The sequence below is a fragment of the Erinaceus europaeus genome, chromosome 18, assembly GCF_950295315.1.
Source record: "Erinaceus europaeus chromosome 18, mEriEur2.1, whole genome shotgun sequence".
Taxonomy (NCBI): domain Eukaryota; kingdom Metazoa; phylum Chordata; class Mammalia; order Eulipotyphla; family Erinaceidae; genus Erinaceus; species Erinaceus europaeus.
This window is the reverse complement of record NC_080179.1, coordinates 27,595,157-27,602,411: the sequence shown is the minus strand read 5'-3', so window position 1 is coordinate 27,602,411 and position 7,255 is coordinate 27,595,157.

Below are 7,255 nucleotides of genomic sequence, written 5' to 3'. Positions count from 1 at the left end.
ACGATAACATGAGTGTATTTTGAAATATTACCTGGTGTATCTTCCATGGACAATTTTTCTTCTTATATCATTAAATCTCACTTGCAGTCTCTCTCTCTCTCTGTATGTGTGTGTTTGTGTGTGTCTGTCTCTCATAGTTGCCTGGAATTCAGAGATCCAAACTGACTTTCTTTTTTTTTTTTTTAGAGAGAGAAAATTATAGAAACAGAGATAGAGGAAAAGAAGGAAAAGGTACAGGTACCAGAACAACAAAACTTCACCCAGTGTAGTGGTGTCCAGTTTCAACCTGCATTACAATATGCACAGCATATTGTATATAGACATTTTCCCAGGTAATCTGTCCTTCTAGCCCTTACTTTATTATTTTATCATTTATTGGTGATTTATAATGTTAAAAAAGATTGTAAAATAACAGGGGTACAATTCTACACAGTTCCTAACACCAGAGTTTGTGTCTCCTCCCCTGCATCGGAAGCTTCCCCATTCTTTATCCCTCACTGGGAGTATGGGCCAAAATTCTTTATGAGGCACAGAAAGTGGAAAGTCTGGCTTCAGTAATTACTATTCATCTGGATATGGATGTTGGAAGATCCATCCATACCCCCCAGCCTGTTTCTATCTTTCCCCAGTGGGGGAGGGCTCTTGAGAGGTGAGGTTTCAGACACATTGGCGAAGTTGTCTGCCCAGGAAAGTCAGGATGGTGTCATGGTAGTGTCTCCAACTTGGTAGCAGGGTGCTAAGATATAAAGCAAACTATTCAATAAACAGGAACCCAAAGGTAGGAATAGAGCAAATGAAACAAAGGATCTTCATTTGGGAAGAAGCTATGTAAGTCTATTTTATGTACATTCCATGTGGCCCATGACTTTTGTAGTTTTTGCCTGAGCCTGATAGTTAACATGCAGATGGGCTAAAAGCTTTGTTTGGGAAGACCGTATAAGAGTTGAGAATAGGACCAGAAAGCTGATTTAGGGCAGAGAGTGACTCTCAAATATACTTTACTTCATTTTTTTTTAAATGAATCACCTTCCTGATGTTGTTCTCCAACCCTTTATCTGTTGTTTTTCATAGTCAACAGGAAACTTATGCAATATGATGAACAATAAGTTAGATTTAATGCATAATTAGTGACAGTAAATATATATCAGGGAAAAATGGAAAGTGAAGAATAAAAGAAAGTTGCTATTACTGTGACAGCAGAAACACAAGTGGTCTCCATTGAAGTGACTGACATGAACGTGATGCTCAACTGTTTAACTTTAAAACATTTAGTTTAGCTAAGAGAATAATCTTATTTTTTGAAATAATATATATATATATAGGTGTCTTTCAAAGATGAAGTCATAGTTCTACACATTTCACATTATTCAGCATTAATTTTCTTCTTCAAAGTAAACACTGGCAATGACTATACAGAAAATTACTTGAAGTGAAAGTTTTCATTATTTTTTAGTCAGGATAGCAACACTCTGCAAGTTTAAGTTCATGGTCTATTGTTTAGTCTTCATGAGTGAAACTGTCTTTCTTCAAAAACTCCTGATTTATTAACTGAATTTTTAATAACCATTGTCTATCTCTAAAAGAAAAGATCGTTTTTAGGGCTGAGTGGTGGCGCACCTGGTTAAGTGAACATGTTACAATGCACAAGGACCTAGGTTTAAGGCCTGGATCCCCACCTGCAAGTGGAAAGCTTTCATAAGTGGTGAGGAAGTGCTGGAAGTGTCCCTCTGTGTCTCTGTCTCCCCGTCCCTCTTACTTTTGGCTGTCTCTATCCAATAAATAAATAAAGATGTTAAACAAATAAATGAATCTTTTTTTACATTTTTTATTTATTTTCCCTTTTGTTGCCCTTGTATTTTTATTGTTGCTGTAGTTATTATTATTGTTGGTGTCGTCATTGTTGTATAGGAGAGAAATGGAAAGACAGAGAGAGGGAGAGAAAGACACCTGCAGACCTGCTTCACCGCCTGTGAAGTGACTCCCCTATAGGTTGGGAGCCAGAGGCTCAAACCCGGATCCTTCCTCCAGTCCTTGTGCTTTGAGCCACGTGTGCTGTGCTACCTTACCGCCTGGCTCCCCAAAACAAATGAATCTTAAAAAGCAGTAAAGATAATTTTTGAATTCAAGACTGCCTAGCTTCAAATCTTTTCTGTTGCACTTTTAACATGTTCTGTTTTTTTCAAGGTACCTAAAATGTCTAGTTGGACTACTTACTGTGTATATTATTTGATGCTTGAGGCTTTCCCTAATCAACAAATCTAAAGCTGTCCTTTTTATGTTCTCCTGTATTGGCATTAATCATATTATGTTTGCATTTTTCCAAGTGTCTGTCTTCTCTCGCACTTCAAACTTAATTTTAGGAACTGAGATTATCTTTTTATGATGTCATCAGAGCTCAAAGTGATTCCTAATACATAGTTGATGCTAAAGAAAACCACTTGAGTAAGTAATTTAAAATAAACTAATTAAACCATAAACTAGCTTGTATTGCTATCAAGATAGCCATCATTGGAGCGGCAGAGGTAGTGTAATGGTTATGCAAATAGACTCTCATGCCAAAAGCTACAGGGTTGGATGCTCAGTATCCTGCACCACCATAAGCCAAAGCTGGACAGTGCTCTGGGGGAAAAAGTATAATCTTGATTCTTTGAATTTAGGAACTTGTTGCTGAATATTTTGTAAGTATTAAATAATATAAATGAATTATTTTCCTTTACTTTTAGTTTCTTTTGCTCTCCTTTTCTTTCATTATACTCAACTCAGTCTTAAATGAAATTCTTTGCCTAAAGTATAAGCACACAAAATCCATTGAGGTGGAATAATCATTGCATTGTGTGTCTTCAGTGAGGCTCTGTAAACAACTTTAGTCAAAGGATGCTTGCAATGACTCAGAAGAGAAAAATCTGTGTGCCATATATTCCTTATCATTATATTCCTAGGCAGATGAGTCAATGGAGTTATTGTACCTATACATACAGAAAAGTCAATCCTATCTCCAAACTTGAACCTTCTTGCAAGGCTGAGCAACAAGCTATTTGGGGTTTAAATGATCGTAAGTATACAAAGGCAAGGAACTTAACACTGGAAAATAAGTCTGAGAGTTTCCATCCAAAATTCTGTCTTTCCATGGCAGATACCTGTCTTTGAGCAGAGATGAAGCTGGCACTGTTTTATTATAGAGACTGTATATTAATTCTATTTTTAATGTCTATACAAATAGTTCAAAATTTTCAACTGGCAGTAGCAGTCTCCACTGGGTACAGTATGCTATGCCAATTCATGACAGAAATGCTAATGGGATAGATATAGAGGTATCATGTGGTACTTCTGACTCAAGAGGATTTGCTCACTGTAGAAAAGGACAAGCTGCTTCCTTCATTCTTTCAGGTTATCACTCAATACCTAGATATGCTTGGCATCTGTGTCCTCTTGAAATTGTCTTATTACCTTATGAATAGGCACCATGCCATGCTAGCAGATGGGCATAAATAATGACAGAAACCTGGGCTGTGTATCATTCTTGAATACGGTGTCCAGAAATGTATATGACATTTTAAATTCAGCTGTTGATCTTAACACACACTTGGAGAGACTATTAGTAAACTCAGGGTCTTGTTAGAGATTAGATAGTACTTAATATGCTGAGAGCTATGAGAAAGGCAGGTATAGATCCTTTACTCCTCTCCCTCTTAGCCTTTTTATCATTATCAGGATATCAGATTTAATTACTGGGAATTTGTTCTGAGAAATATCTAAGATCAAGTCTTAGTTTGTAAGCTATAAGAGAAGCACCATGACTTTTACTGACCACAAAAATTATTTAATCTGTCTGAACCTAAGGATTGTCAATTATAGGATATCAATAGCAGTAATAGATTTCATGTCAACTATATGTATGCATAACTCATAAAGTTATTGTGTAAATAAAATGAGACACTTGCTATGAGAGTGATCTGTGAATTGTACAATACATTCAAATCATAGTTGTGAGCTATTTCTTTTTTCTTTGCCCTGTTAGTAGTTCAGTCAAATTTGCTACTGCTGATTGCCATTGGGAGAAAGAGAATATCATGATCAAGTTTGGGCCTCGGAAGTTCTTGCCACTAAGTTACACTTGATGAGAGGTTAATAGTGAGCCTTATTTTGGTGGTGGTGGGGGATGGGTAGAGGAAAAAAAAAAAAGAAATCTCATACCTAGGCTGGAAAGGACTAAATCTTTAGGAAATCATCACTAGGCAGTCAAGCAGCAGCACAATTTACAGACCATTTAAACTTTGCAAGAAAGGAGAGAGAAAATTCCTGGTGATTTTGGGCTTTATAGACAGCTGATCACAAAGTGATTACCTGGATCCTAAAATGAAATTCTGGCCATACATTTTTCATAATGGCTCCTTCATTGGTGTTTAGGAAGTTTATGACATTATTTCATTTGATTTGTGTTCAAATATTTAAAAGGGGGAAAACATGAATGAGATAGAAAAAAAAGCAATCAATAAGTGATTTTTACTTATTTTCTGTTAGATATAATACACTCGGAATGTTAACATAGGATAGTCTATCCAGTGTGATTGATGGACCACAGATATTAAATAATAGGAAGCATAAAACATTTACTTTGCCAAATTCTACTACAGAAAGTTGAGAGATTTTAACACTGGGTTTCCATTTCTTTTTTCAGAGAAAGCACTGGTGATTGATTATGTCAGAATGAGTGAATTCTTCCCCTTCACTCCTACAGTGAGGAAGTGAGCTACTCTTATGCTGAGTGGGAGGAGATAAAAAATAAAAGTGCCTCCCCTATAAAGCTCTGTGAGTATGACACAATATGAAAAATTGATTTTTTTTCTTATTTAATATAGTGCAACTCAGTGTGAAATTATTATATGACCACTGGCACTGAAAAATCGACACTTACTAAAAATTTTTCTAAACATCAGAATCTTATTTTGCTTATTGTTTTATTTTTTTAATTGCCACTTTAAATATATGTTCATTTTGTAGAGCTTAGTGGAGTATCCATACCCTAGTCAGATAAGCATGAGGAAAAAAAAAAAATCCTTATCTTAGTTTAACTTCTACTTAACATGTAAATTTTTGGTTGATAAATACCAATGACTAATTTGAGACTAGGGAATAAAAATAATGATTACATTTGAGTAAAATTGTTTCTCAAATTCACTCTTTCTTTAAAATTTTTGACAATATTCTCAGGAATAAGTATATTTATATATATATTTATTATGGTTTACTCTCATAGTGAAACAAGAACATTCCCTTTTAATGAACTATTTATGCTGAAGAATAAAAATAATATTAATTGTTGTACTAATATTAAGTTTAGGGAAACTTCAAATATGCTTAAGGTGTAACAGTGCTGATTAATATCTTTAAATTATCAGCATGGTGGAAATGAAAGGATGTGAGATTAAATATATAGTAGAGGAGAGAATGGTTTCATAAAAATAGACATCATATTTCAACTGACTGTCTGGTTTTATACATTGATTGTATTTTGTTACTTTCTCTGTATCCTGTCCCTTGGGAAAGGGCAGCATAAGCAAATAATAAAAAAGAAGAATTTCAATATGTGCAATTCATTTGCAGAATCTGAACAATAATGTTTCTCTGTGTCAGGCTACCTATGATATGCTAGAAAAGTGCAAATATGAAAGAGTAGTGGGATAGGAGAACCATTAGCTTGTTTCTGTAATTGTCCTGCCTTCCCATTTAGATATTTTGACATGAGTTATATTATTGATATAGCCATTACTGATATCTTCCTAACTGCATTAATAACAAATTCTTGTTACGTGTGGATCAATGTTATGATTAGAGTAGCATAATGTGTATGTAGACTTGGTAATGATGTACTATAATTTCATTGTAAATATTTTGTATGTTTTTATATAGATAATGAGACCTGGACTGTATTGTTTGGAGCAATAAATGAACTCTGACTCTTCCCACATCAACCAGTATTCCCTATCTAGTAAGTTGTTACGATTCCAAAATGGCATGTCTTTTGTTAGAAGACATTTTTATTATTATAATAAAGTCTATTGTATTATTTTACTATGTAGATAGACAAAAAGATTAGCAACTGATATTTATGACTTGTAGAGCCTCTTCATCTACCCATGATATTTTAAAAGGATTGTGAAATTCAAAGAAGTTTCATAATGCGCCAAATAATTTATAGCCAGGTCCAGGCAGTAAAGCACTGGGTTAAGTGCACATGGTACGAAGTGCAAGGACTTGTGCTAGGATCCCAGTTTGAGCCCCTGCTCCACACCTGCAGGACCAGGTGGTGGTTCTCTTTACAGGTGGTGAAGCAAGTTTGCAGATCTATCTCTTTCTCTCTCCCTTTCCAACTTCCCCTTCCCCCTCAATTTCTCTGTATCCTATCAAATAAAAAAATAAAAAAAAGAAAGGCCACCAAGAGCAGAACAGGCACCTAGCTCCAGCAATAATCCTGGAAAAAAAATCATAGCTAGGTGAGTGATACTGAAGTTGTTATCCTCTGATCATAAATTCTAGACTTTTCCCAAAGCTAAATCATTTACTCTGCAGATACTTTAAGGGTAGGATCTGATAACTTGGATTTGAACCCAAAATTCAAGTTTTCTTGGAATAATTTTAGTTGTTATTTAATATCTTATTCTATAAAAAAGGGACCCTCTTGTAGAATTTGGATGACTAAAAAATAACACCTACATTGTTCTTAGCATATTGTCTAGACATATTAATTAGTAAGTATTGATGATGGTGAATATATGTAATCATTTTCTTTCTTTCTTTCTTTCTTTCGTCTTTCTTTCTTTCTTTCTTTCTTTCTTTCTTTCTTTCTTTCTCTTTCTTTTTTCTTTGCCTCCAGAGTTATTGCTGGGGGCTCAGTGCCTGCACCATGAATCCACTGCTCCTGGAGGCCATTTTTTCACCCTTTTGTTCTCCTTGTTGTTGTAGCCATGTTGTGATTATTATTGCTATTGTTGATGTTGTTCGTTGTTGGATAGGACAGAGAGAAATGGAGAGAGGAGGGGAGACAGAGGGGAAGAGAAAGATAGACACCTGCAGACCTGCTTAACCGCCTGTGAAGAGACTCCCCTGCAGGTGGGGAGCTGGGGCTCAAACCGGGTTCCTTTCATAGGTCCTTACACTTTGGGCCACGTGCGCTAAACCCGCTGCTGTGCTACTGCCCAACCTCCAATCATGTACTTTCATAGCTTTACTAGTCTTTATTTGTGTATGTCTATGT